The sequence below is a fragment of the Macaca nemestrina genome, chromosome 13 (genome assembly GCF_043159975.1).
Source record: "Macaca nemestrina isolate mMacNem1 chromosome 13, mMacNem.hap1, whole genome shotgun sequence".
NCBI classification, from domain to species: domain Eukaryota; kingdom Metazoa; phylum Chordata; class Mammalia; order Primates; family Cercopithecidae; genus Macaca; species Macaca nemestrina.
Window position 1 is genome coordinate 10,485,609 of NC_092137.1, and position 13,428 is coordinate 10,499,036.

A 13,428-nucleotide genomic window follows, 5' to 3' on the forward strand; every position below is an offset into this window, starting at 1 on the left:
GGCCAGGGGGTGTGGCAAGCCCACCCTGCAGTCAGAGAGCCTTAGCAGGAAGCCTGTTGCTTGTGTCTCCTTTGTAGCCCTGGCCTCTCCCCAGTTCTCTGTGTCTTGCCATCTTGACTTCTTCCTCATCCCGCCTCTCCCTCCGTCTCGTGGCCTTCCATCTGCTTTCCCAGCTGCAGGAGCGGTTTCTCTAAGCCTCACAGGTGACCGCACCCTCGTACTGCATGGGGGCCTTGCCAACGGCCTGCAGAGTTCGGGGCAAGCTCTAGGACAGTCTGGACTCTCCCGCCGGCCCCCAGGTGCCCCCGGCGCAGCTGCAGGGTGCTGGCTGCCTTTTACTCAACACGTCCGCCACTCCTGCCTCCTGAGCCCACAGGCGCCCTTCCTGTCACCCAAGCGCCCTCTCCTTCCTCACCTCGCCACCTACACGTCGTCACCCCTCCTCCTGCATTTCCTCCTGTCTCCCCGGGGAGCTCGGAGTTCTGCAGGCACAGGGCTGACTCCTTTCTTCATGTCCCTTGTCCCACAGGGCACCGCTTCTGAACCCGGGAGACACTCAGGAAACCTCGCTGGTGGAACGGATGCCGCAGCGAGGTTTTCCAGGGCAGGAACTCCCTCCCAGGAGCTTTTCCACAGCCAAGTGCTGGCTGGCGGCGGAGCTGTGCTGAAGTCAGCGTGTGCTTCGGGCCCAGCTGCGCTGTGCCTGGGCTCTAGGGATGGGTGTGAGGCTGGCTGCCCCCGACTGTACGCCCGGCGGTCAGGCGCATCTGCCTCTTCCCCCCATGCATCTTTCTCCCTCCCTGGCATGGTGTTTCTAGTCTTTTGTGGATGGGGACATAAACAAGGCGCCATCGACTGCTTGGTGACATTGGCCAATCCTGTGGTGGCCCCAGCTGGGCTTGCTGCCTGTGTGTGGTGAGGGTGCCCTTCTTGTCACCCGTTGTCATTTATGAGACAGCCCTGTGTCACCTGTTGATTCAGAGGGAGGACTCCTTATCACTTGTTGTCACTTATGAGCCCCGTGTCACCTGTTTTTGCTTCACAGGGAGCACTCCTTGTCACCCGTTGTCACTTATGAGCCCTGTGTCACTTGTTGCTTCAGAGGGAGTGCTCCTTGTCACCCGTTGTCATGTGTACTCACTTTACTCCTCCCTTCCTGCTTTTGGGGATGATGACAGGACAGCGGCTTCAGAGGGGAAGTACCTTGACCTGGCTGAGGTCATGTCCAGAGCCTGACTGCTCTCTCCACCCACCCATGGTCCCGTCGGCTTCTTCCCCCTCCTTCTCTGTCTGATCTGAGCATTTACCATTTCCTTCCATTTAAGCTTCATTTGAGTTGCATCATGATGTTCTCCTTTTTTCAAAGTTCCATCTGCCCACAGGTTTCCATTTTCTCTAGAACTCTCCTCCTTCCTCTCTAGCCCCTGGCCCGCCCCTCTGCGGTTCTCGGGAAGCCCCTCGGTACCCCCTGCCCCTCATCTAGAATAGCTTCTGCCCAGGGTGGACAAGGCAGGGTGGGAGGTGGGAGGTAGCCATGCAGGGAAGGGGTGAAGCGGGCCCCTGTGCTCCCTGGCCAGGCTGCAGGCTTGGAGGAAAATAAGAGTCAGACGCTTGTTAAAACTGTGAGGACAACTTTATTCATGGCAAATGCAGTCGGGGTTGAGCTTTTCAGCAGGGGCGAGATCAGCTCAACTCCTAATACAGCAAGGAAGGGACAGAGCTGGCAAGTGGAGTGGGCTGGGGGTGGAAAGTGGCTGCGAGAAGACATCACAGGTAGGGATTCTTGCCAAAGGCAGTGGGGACTTTGATGTCAAAGGTGGGGATGAGGACTGATTGGATCTCAAGGGTAGTCAGATGTGAAGGGTGGGGATTCTCACTAAACTGACTAAGCAGGATTCTTGCTGAGACTGGGCCAGGCAGGCTGAAGACAGGAGGCAGAAAGAGGGCTCAGAGGAGCCTGAACGAAGTTTGATCTTGGGGTGAGGGGTGCAGGGGGAGGGGTGGGGTGGGTCTTTGTTGGGGCTCTGTGGGAGATCTCAGGGCTCACTGGATGTGCGGGGCACAGTGGGCCCTGCCTGAGCCCCATGATGCCTGGACGCTGCCACCAGGGGCCTGTCCTGTTGGCGATCTCTGCACTTGGTCTTTAATCAGCCTCTTGGGCACTGTAAATTCTAGACAAAGATTCTTCTCTTTTGAAAGTTTACTAATTTCCCTATGATAAAAGTAATGCATTTTCACAGGAGAGATTTGGGAAATTACCAAGGAGTGTGAATCAGGTGGTCACAGTGAATTGTGGACGTTTGTGTCTGTTTTGGGGAACTGGTCTGTTTCTCCATCTGACCCCTGCTGCCTGTTGGAGGTCAAGGAGCCAGCTTGGCCTCACATCCTCCTCCTCTCAGCAAAGTCAGGAGGCCATGCCCTCCGGGGATGGGCGGGCTGCAGCCTCCTGGCACCTCCCGGGGTCCTGCTGGCAGATGCATCTCCACCTGGCCTAAGCTAGCCTCCTGTTGCCCAGCACCTTCTCTTCTCACGTGGGCAGCTGCATTCCCATGCAAACCTTCCTGGAATTCCTTTGTGCTCTCAGAACTGGTGTGTCTTAGTGTTCAGCTGTGGCCATTTTGGCTTTGAGTTTGATTTGATTTTTGGAGAAAGTTTTTATTTCTTTACCCAAAGATTCTGTGTCTCTTCAGTAAAACTGGAAAACACAGAAAAACAGAGAAAAAAAATTCCCCCATAACTAACCTCCCCACCTCCCTGTAACTTCTGTTAGCATTCTGAGCTCTACCCCTGCAGACTCATTTCTGCCTCTCCAGAGGTGTGCATAAAGTCTAGCAACACAGGCGAAGAGACCTAATGCCATCAAAAACATCAACCTGTAAAGGAATAAAACAATGTCATCTGTGTCCAGATTTTATGGGTGCTTTGTAGATATGTGTAACAGAAATGTGGGTATGTTTTAGCAAAAATAAGACCATATTTTTGTTTTATTTTGATTGATTGTACTATAAAGGCCAGTAGCGCATTACAGAGCCAGCCCAAGCCCATCTCTCCTCTTCTCCACTCTTTTCTTTCCCTAGTGACCAATGAGCCACTCTGTGGAGGGAAGTGGGGATCATATTTGTGCGCGTTTTATGCTCTTGTCACACATGTGTGTAGCCTTAAACAAAACATTAGTTTTTATGTGTTAGAAATACTCATAAATGGTGGCCCAGGCATGGTGGCTCATACCTGTAATCCCAGCTCTTTGGGAGGCTGAGGCAGGAGGATCGCTTGAGGTCCGGAATTCAAGACCAGCCTGGGCAACATAGCAAGACCCCTTTTTTTTTTTTTTTAAACAAAACAAAACAAAACCAACAACAATTAGGTGGGTGCAGCATCATGTACCTGTGGTCCCAGCTCTTCAGGAGGCTGAGGTGGGAGGCTCTCCTGAGCCCAGGAGTTTGAGGTGATAGTGAGCTGTGGTCACACCACTGTACTCCAGCCTGGATGACAGAGTGAGACCTTGTCTCTAAAAATAAAGAAAAGAAAACGGGAAGAAATATTTATAAATGGTATATATACATCACTTTGTAATTTGTTCTTGACTACTTTGTCAACAATTTTTAAGCTATATCCACATTGATACATAGATGTGGTTCATGGTCTTCTTTTTCCTCCTTTTTGTTAACTGCTGTATAGTATTCCATTGATTTTTTTTTTTTTTTTTGAGGCAGGGTCTTGCCCTGTTACCCAGGTTGGAGTGCAGTGGCATGATCTCGGCTCACTGCAACCTCCACTTCCCAGGCTCAAGCGTCCTTCCCACCTCAGCCTCCCGAGTAGCTAGGACTACAGGTACATGCCACCATGCCTGGCTAATTTTTGTATTTTTTATAGAGTCAGGGTTTTGCCAGGTTGCCCAGGCTGGTCTCGAACTCCTGAGTGCAAGTAATCCACCCGCCTTGGCCTCCCAAATTGCTGGGATTACAGTCATGAGCCATGGTGCCTGCCCCCATTGTCTTAATAAGCCATCGTTTCTCTAGTCATATACAGTTAGGTCACTTCCATTTTTCCACTGTTATAAAGAGTGCCATAATGAATACTGATCCTCCTTGAGTGCTGTGGAAGGAAGCCTCTAAGATGCTGCCACTGGTCCCCACATCCTGGTCTTCACACCCTTGTGTAATCCCTTCCCTCGGGTGTGGGCTGGACTTAACCGACTTGATTCTAACAAATAGAACACAGCAGGAGGGATGGGACATCGCTTCTGACGTCAGGTTATAAAAAGACTGCAGCTGCCAGCTTGGGTGTTCTCTGTTGCCTTCTCGGATCGCCAGCCCTGGAGGGAGCCAGATGCCATGTCTCAAGGCAGTCCTGTGGAGAGGCAGGCCTACATGACGAGGGGCCAAGGCCTGCCAACAACCATGTGAGTGAGCTTGGAAGCAGGTCTCCACTTGCTCCCCACTCCCAGCTGAGCCTTCAGATGAGACTGCTGCCCTGAAAACAGCCAAGGGGAACCTCATGAGAGACCTTGAGCCAGATTCCCAACCCAGAGAAATTGTGAGATAATGTTTGTTGTTTTAGGCTGCTGACTTTTGGGGGGATATTTGTTACACGGCAATAGATAACCAATACGAGCGCACCCTGAGAATTCCTTAGAGATCTAGGATATTTGGCAGTATAATTGCCAGGTGCTATGTTATTCTCACTCAACAGTACTGTTTATTACTAAATTCATCTTCAAGGCGTTTGTGGCAGTTTCACTCCCCTCTACAAGGGTCAGTGAGCTCCTTTTCCTCATACCTCTCTGGCACTTGTGTTGTCAGACTTTAACATCTGAACACTCTGATGGGTGTAAAATAGTATCTCATGATTATTTAAATTTGTACTTCCCTAAGTTCTAGTGAGGTTGGACATATTTTCAGTATATTATTGTCCTTTCTGCTTTCCTCTGCTGTAAATTAATTGCATGTTCATATCCTCTGCTGTAAATTAATTGCATGTTCGTACCTCTGGTGTAAATTAATTGCATGTTCGTACCTCTGGTGTAAATTAATTGTATGTTTGTATCCTCTGCTGTAGATTAATTGCATGTTCATTTCCTTTGTCCAGTCTCTTTTTGGGTGGATTATCTTTTTTCAGTGATTTGTAGATTTTCATTTTCTCATTCTAGAGACTAATCCTTTGTCAGTTCGTGCTATTTTATACTCTGCTTTTTTCAGTTAGTGGCGTATTGAGAATGTTCTTCTATACCAATGTATACATCATTTTATTGGCATTCCATTGTGGAGATGGGTCATTTATTTATTTAGGTGGACATGTAGGTTGTTTGCACTTTTGCATCAGTAGGAACATGACTGTGTGTCAGTCAGCTGGGCTATGCTCTGGTACTAATGACCCTCCAAATCTTAGTGGTTTGCAGCAATAAAGAGTTCTTTGTCCCTCAAGTGACATGACCATCACCTGTTGATTGTGGCTCTGCTCTATGACATTGTCCCTCAGGGAGCCAGGCTTTCAGGGCAGTCCCATCTGAGACATTGCTGGTCTCATGGCAGAGGGGAAAAAGATGGTGGAACAACATAATTCTACTTCTGCTTTTCTTCTTTAGAGACAGGATATTGCTGTAGTACCCAGGTCGCAGTGCTCTGGTGCTATCATAGCTCACTGCAGCCCTGGAATCATGGGCACAAGTGATCCTCCTGCCTCAGCTTCCCAAGTAGCTGAGACTACAGGTGTGCACCACCACACCTGGGTAATTTTTACTTTTTATATTTTTCATAGAGATGGGGGTCTTGTTATGTTGCCCAGGCTGGTCTCGAACTCCTGGCCTCAAGTGTTCTTCCCACCGCAGCCTCCCAAAGTGCTGGGATTACAGGTGTGAGCCACTGGACCCGGCAGGAACAATATACCTCTTAAAGCCTCTGCTCAGACGTGGGAATGGCATGTGCTGCGTGTCAGTTCCCCTCACATTGCATTGGCTGAAGCAGCCCCTGGGACCCAACCAATGTCAGCGGGATTGGAAGTAGACCCCTCCCATAGCGAGGCCAGGGAGGGAGGATTTAGAGCCAAGACCACTCACCGCATGCTGCGATGAACAGTTGCCTCCCGCTCCGTTCGTGTCTTTGTGCCTCCTCATGTATTCTTACAAGTAGAATTGCTGCATTAGGAATATGCATATTTGTAAAGTATTTACTATTTATTATGTCGGCTAGGTTTTAACTGTCACTGCATTTGCTGTGAATTATAGGAAATTATTTATCCTGATGACCATTTTAAAAGGAAGAACAATGTTATTCGGTAGAAATACCCCCGGCCCCCTGGTTGCCCACCCTGACTATAACAGCGTATCTAGCTTGGTGGTTTTCAGATTCCTTCCATGTTTTCTTTGCTCCTCACAGCCTCCCTGTGGGGTTGCAGGTGCTTCTCCACTCCTCCACTGACAAGGTGCCTGAGGCTCAGAGAGCTGAGAAATGTGCTCCGGGCTGCACAGCTGGGGATGAGGCGAGACCTTGGCCCTGCTCTGTTCTGGGCTCTTTCTCCTCCACTCTGGCCTTTGGAGGCTGTGGCTAAGATCTTCCCCCAGCCCCTTCCTTCCCACCCTTCCCTCCCTGCTCTTGTGCCCCGTTTTTCACTGTGCTCGGTGGCTGGCTTCTCAGTCCCCAAGGAGGTACAGGCTGGTCCTGAAGAAGGGTCTCTGTCCGTGTTCCCGGCAGCACCTCCGAGCCTGCCCTCTGAGGATGGGTCGGCCATGGCTGTGCCAGCTTAGTCTGTATTTAGGTATCACTGACTATCATTGCACTTGGGGAGGGGATTTACTATTTTTAGAGCAAGTCAGGGGAGCTCCATAAATCCTGTTAGTCAACAGAACTGCAGAGAGGTGGCTGTTTATGAAGGAGGGTGACTTTTTTAGAAGTGGCGCATTTAGAAGACCACATATTGTATCATTCTGTGTACATGAGCTGTGCAGAATAGGCAGTTCTAAAGAGACAGAAAATAGCTTCGTGATTGCAGGGAGTGGGGAGGAGGGATGGGGAGCGACTCCTAAGGGGCACAGGGTTTCTTCTGGAGGGAATGAAAGTGTTCTGGAATTAGATAGTGGTGATGGTTGTAGGACCTGGTGAATAAACCGAAAACCACTGAATCGTACCCCTTAAAAACACCCCAAGCAAACTGACAAATTATTGGGAGGCAACACAAGAGAATGGGGTGTGAACTTTGGATCAGGGAGGCCTGGATATCAGCTGTGTGGTGTTCAAATAGATTGCGTAACCTCTTTGAGTCTCAGTCTTCCCATCTGTAGAGTAGGGATCGTTGCTACTTCATAGGGTTGGCATGAGACTCAGTGAGATGAAGTTTGTGGGTCACTTGGCTGGGGCAGGTGTCACGGAGCGGGAGCTGTGATTGTTCAGCCACCTACTCTGTGCCCAGTACTGTGTTGGTGACCAGGTATGTATGAAGTCAGTAAGCCACAGTCCTGAGTTACAGGGCAGACCCCACGTACACCTGGAGTCAGCTTCTCAGGACCCCTCGACACCACGTGCGTGGAGGGTGCGGGTCGGAGAGCTCACCCCCACGGATTCCATAGAGCTTTGAGGCGTATCCACAAAGTGTCCAGGAAAGGTGGTGTCGTCTCCACTTGATAGAGGAGAAAGCAGAGATGGAGGCAGCCAGAAGCATGGTGCAGTGGTGGAGTTTGGTCATTAATTTGATAATCGCATGGAATGCAAGCTAATGTTTATTGAGTACTTACTGCATGCCCACTCCTGTAACTAAGTGCTTACTCCTGTTATCTCATTTAATTCTCAAAGCAGCTCTGTGGCACTGAGGTGGCTGGAGATGGAGGGACGTGTGGCTGCCATGTGTTTGCCAGGAAGCAGCGGGATGGGAGTGAGGGCACAGACAGACACACATGCCAGGACTTGGGTGCACAAAGCTGAGGAACGGGTGCCCAGCATTCATTATACTCATCTCTCTGTTTTATATATATTTGAAAAAAAATCTTTTTTGTGATAGGGTCTTGCTGTGTCACCCAGATTGGAGGGCAGTGGTACGATCTCGGCTCACTGCAACCTCCACCTCCTGGGTTCAAGTGAATCTCCTGCCTCAGCCTCTGGAGTAGCTGGGATTACAGGTGGGCGCCACCATGCCCACCTATTTCTTTTTTTGAAACAGAGTCTTGCTCCATCACCCAGGCTGGAGTGTAGTGGTGTGATCTTGTCTCACTGCAACCTCTGCCTCCTGGGTTTAAGCAGTTCTGTGCCTCAGCCTCCCCAGTAGCTGCGATTACAGGTGTGTGCCACCACGCCCGGCCAATTTTTGTGTTTTTAGTAGAGACGGGGTTTCACGTGCCTGGCTGATTTTTTTGTATTTTTAGTAGACACAGAGTTTCACTATGTTGGCCAGGCTGGTCTTCGACTCCTGACCTCAAGTGATCTGCCCGCCTTGGCCTCCCAAAGTGCTGGGATTACAGGCATGAGCCACTGCACCCAGCCATATTTGAACTTTTTTACAGTAAAAAGTTTAAAAACCAACAATCCTATGAGGTAGGTCCTCTTATTTGTGCTTTACAGATGGGGAAATTGAGGCACAGAGCGTGCAAGATTACCCAGCAAGATTCGGAGATAACTCGCCACGCTCATACCCAGCAGGATGTAGCAACAGGGCTGGCGAAACAGAGGCCCTGGGCTCGTGGGCCTCCTGGGGCTCCTGCGCGTTGAGGCCTGAGCCCCTGCATGCGCCCAGCAGAGTCAGCCCTCTCCCTCTGGTCCTACTGGGCATCACAGGTGTGTATGTGAGGGGTTGGGGGAGGGGATTCTTGGTTAGTCTGGGCTTCATGACATTGGGATGGAATTCTTTCATTTGATTTTCTTGATCTGGTCAAATCTGTGGTCCTGTGATATCACCTTGCTTCTCATAGTGCGAGCCTTGAAAACTTGGACTCAGTGGTGGGGTATGCCTGCACCGCCTTCCCCGCATCCCTGCCTGGGCTCCTCCCCACAACAAAGCGGAAGGAAGACATAGACCCAAGGGTGCACTTCAGCCCCTCAACCAGCTGTGTGGCTTTGGAGAAGCAGCTTAACCTCTCTGATCCCAGTTTCCTTTCTTGAACAGGAAAGATATTAATGCTTCCTTCATTGATTACTGGAGCTTCTTCGTGTGTAGGGTCTAGGCTGCTCTCTAACCATGTAAGACGTAGCCACAGTATTGTAGGGCCTGTTGCTAAGAACTGTGCCACTATCTTGATAAACATGTTTTCCAGGGACTGGTGGTGGAATGTTCTAGTTATTAATGTGCCTTTAATGTTGGATGATTCAGAATATCCCTCAGATAGTAGAAGAGGCAGCTTTGAGAGGTCCTCTGTAGGAAGGCACAGGAACATCCCGGGGTGGGGGGCTGTCATACCTGTTGGCACCATGGGGATGCAGGCTCAGAGGGGACTGAACTTTCCAGGGCCACGCAGTCTGTAATTGGCACAGCTGGGACGCAACCCCAAGCTTGCTGCTCTCAAAGCTTTGCTTTCAAACTCTCACTTCAGATGCCAGGGCTTCCTTTCAGATTGAGTCTTATCCCTAAGCACTGTTGGAGAAGAACGTCTCCAGGCTGCAGGGCCCCGCAGTTCCCCCATATCCCTGCCCTTCCAGCCAGCCCACGCCTGGGGCCTGTCCTCCCCTGTTCCTGAATCCCTGTCCTGTTACTGCCCTCCGGGTAAGACAGCGCTCTTATAATCATACCTCATGCTGAGTTCATGAAATTAATTTTCAGACTCCTCTTCTTTGGGTTAAATTATTTCACTTTTTTCCCCTTCCTCATAGAACATCTGTTATAAATTCTACATACTATATTGGATGTGTCATAAAATCAGAATAAATTACATGTGATGGCCACTGAACTAACGTCCCTTCATGTGTCCGGAGGCAGGTTTTCAGTGGAGTTATGCTTTAAATTGGCCATCCTGGGCAATTTTTCTTAAAGCCTAGGTTGGCTACTCAAGGGTCTAGATTTATAAAAGAAACTGTGGACTGGGGTGCAGTGGCTCACGCCTGTAATCCTAGCACTTTTGGAGGCTGAGGTGGGTGGATCACTTGAGCCCGGGAGTACAAGACCAGCCTGGGCAACAGGGTGAAACCCCATCTCTACAAAAAATACAAAAATTAGCCAGGCATTGTGGTGCGTGCCTGTATTTGGGAGGCTGAAGTGGGAGGATCACCTGAGCCCAGGAGGTCAAGGCTGCAGTGAGTCATCATCACAGCCTGGGCAACAGAGCAAGACCTTATCTTTTTTTTTTTTTTTTTTTTTTTTTTTTTTTTTTACGGAGTCTCGCTATGTCACCAAGGCTGGCCGGATCTCAGCTCACTGCAAGCTCCGCCTCCTGGGTTTACACCATGCTCCTGCCTCAGCCTCCCAAGTAGCTGGGACTACAGGCGCCCACCACCTCGCCCGGCTAGTTTTTTGTATTTTTTTAGTAGAGATGGGGTTTCACCGTGTGAGCCAGGATGGTCTCGATCTCCTGACCTCGTGATCCGCCCGTGTCAGCCTCCCAAAGTGCTGGGATTACAAGCTTGAGCCACCGCGCCCGGCCGCAAGACCTTATCTTAAAAGCAACAACAATAACAACAACAAGAAATTGTGGCACAAATGTATGCATGGAGGTGCCGAGGGACTTCTCTGTAGTTAGGCTCAGCAATGACCAATGAGTGGGGTCTTTAGGGTAAGAGACCGGGGTCTTTAAGCAGAAACTCTCCCCTCAACACAGGAAAGCTGCTGAAGGACTTCAGAAACCTAAACACGAGCCGTGGGCTTTTCTAAAGTGGGGAGGGGATTCCCTCCTGCCTAAGTTATGTTGCAAGGCTGCCTGAGAGAGGGTGGGAAGGGGCAGGAGAGCGGGCGTTGGCTGGGTCCAGCGCTTCCCAAGAGATGTGACTGTCTTAAAAGCAATACCTTCCTGATTACCATGGGAGAAATTCAGATGTTTTCAAAAGATCTACAAGTTTGGGGTTGAAGAAGTTCTTTATTTCAAAGTTTCTCTGGGCTGGGCGTGCTGGCTCACACCTGTAATCCCAGCACTTTAGGAGGCTAACGTGGGAGGATCACTTGAGGATTGCTTTGAGGCCAACCTGGGCAACATAGTGAGACTCTGTCTCTAGAAAAAGTTAAAAAAAAAAAAATTAGCCAGATGTGGTGGTGTGCTCCTGTAGTCCCAGCTACTTGGGAGGCTAAGTTGGAAGGATCACTTGAGCCCAGGAGGTGGAGGCTGCAGTGAGCTCTGACTGTGCCGCTGCACTCCAGCCCGGTGACAGAGTGAGACCCTGCCTCTGAAATAAATAAAACTAAAAAAAATAAAGCTTTGCTCCCCGTTTCATTTAGATGGAGAGTTTGTGAGATTTGAGACAGATTTTTCCTTGCCGAGTGGTTATCATTAACCTGTTGAATGAGCAACAGGCCGAGGTGGGGACCCTGCCTTGCACGCCTCCAGGGGCACACTGTATTCTTTGCCGCAGTGTCCCTGGAATGCCACAGCCCTGCCTTCTGTGTGAGGCCAGCCAGTCTGGGTCCTGAGATACAGCCACATGTGCAGTCCATGCCTCCGGCACTCAGCCTGAAGGGGGGAGGTGCGCAGAAACAAGGGAGCTCCAAGGAGGACTGACCAGCCCAGCCTGGGGGAGGCTGGGAGGGGCCTGCCAGGGAAGGGGGGCTCATGGTGGACTTTGCAGGATACCAGACTTTTGGCAGGGGAGGAAACTGGGGTGAAAGCATTCCAGGCCTAGGGAACAGCATGTGCAGAGGTGCTGGCTGGAGGAACCCTGTGTGTTTGCACTGTGCACTGAGCTCCCTCTCATGACTCTCATTCTTTCTCGTTGAGTTTTGTTTTGTCACCCAGCCGGACTTCTGGGCAAAGAGAGGCACAATCTGTTCCCGGCTGGGCCGGCCGCCCTCCAGTAGCTATGCAGGATGTTCTGGCCGGCCTCTGAGGATTCTCTTCGTCTGTCCATCTCAGGGCTGGAGACCAAGGCTATGGCCTGTGGGTGGCAGTTGGTACCTCTTCCCGCTGCATTCCCCCGGCCCCTTTTTGGACAGGATGATGCTCCCCGGGGCCTGGCTTTGGAGATGGCCAGCCCTGGGTTTGAAGCTTCTGTCTTCTGTGTGGGATATCAGTGCCCCACCGACTGTTGCAAGTTTTAAACTCGATGTGCCTAAGGATGTGTGTATAGAGTCGGGGTCCTCCCCCAGCTCGAGGCCCTGTGCGTTTCCGAGTGGGTCTGCAGCTCGGATGTGCAGTGGGTGTGCACTGGCAAGGAGTGCGCTGTGACAATATTAAAATAACTTCCATGGTGGTTGGTGAACAGCCCCATTCCCCCTCTCCCAGGATCCTGGACCTCTAGCACACCATGGAGGCCTGCCTTGTCCCCGTAAAACACACCACGTTCAAATTACTTACCTCCTCTTCCCCTGCCACTCTTCTGAGAAGGCTGATCTCAATCCTCAGAGTAGTGACTCTCTTCTAGGAGCAAGATGATACTAATTCTCACTAGCATGTTATGGACTGATAGCACGATATCACCCTCCAGGACTCCCCGGTGGGAGGTGGGTGTTTGCAGGCAGGTGAGCCAGCCTAGTTTGCCCACAGACTTCCATGCAAGTGATTCCTGCTGTTCCCTGGGTCTTCCTTTGTTTTGCTTCTGAACTTGGAGGTTACTTGAAGCCTGGAGGATTTTTAGGGTGGGCATGGCTTCAGGTGGGACCTCTGCTGTATGGGTTTGCAAGCTGCCACTTCTTTGATTGCAGACACTGGACTGACCGTAGCCAATGCCAAGTCCAAGAGATAAGGCTGGAACCAGGCTAAATTTTAAGACCAGAAACAAAACCCATGCTTGCGAAGGGACTTTTAGATCGGTAGCAGATGGCATAGAAAGTCTTTCTGCTGTTCTCTTGTGCTGGGCGTGGCTCAGGGCCGAGGGGAGACAGGAGAGATGAGGGCAGAAAGAGAAGAGGGGGCAGGCCGCAGGGCTGAACACATGGCCCATGGCTGTGCTCTTCCCAAGCAAGCAGTTCTGGAGTGAGGCTCCGGCCTCCATGCCTCCTGGGAGGCTCCGCCTCTCGGGGTATAGAGAACATTAGCTTTGGACCCAGCAGGGGCACCGGCGGCTGTGTGGTGCATCCTGCACAGAGCTGTTGCTTCTAACTGGGTTATTGAGCTGTTGAAGGAGCAGGGATGAAGATTTCCTTATTAAAAACTAAACAAAACATGAAAAAGCCAGAACAAGCCAAGCAGACGGTTGAGGACTGCAGTGAACTCATTAACCCTGCGGCTTTGATCTCAAAGACTCCGCCACTCCTGGCTCAGAGGACCCTGGGGACGTGGTCTTTGATGCTTGCTGTCCCCATAGGCATCACCTCAACCAGCGTCTGTGCAGGGTGTGCAGCGGCCCTGAGCCAAGGATTAATTATGTAACA

General features: G+C 50.8%; 1 protein-coding gene across 3 annotated transcripts in view; it reads left to right on the plus strand.

The window, feature by feature from the left end:
• LOC105486496 (hippocalcin like 1) overlaps positions 1-13,428 on the plus strand; it is a 122,691-nt gene that overhangs the window by 28,398 nt on the left and 80,865 nt on the right. The window lies entirely within an intron of this gene.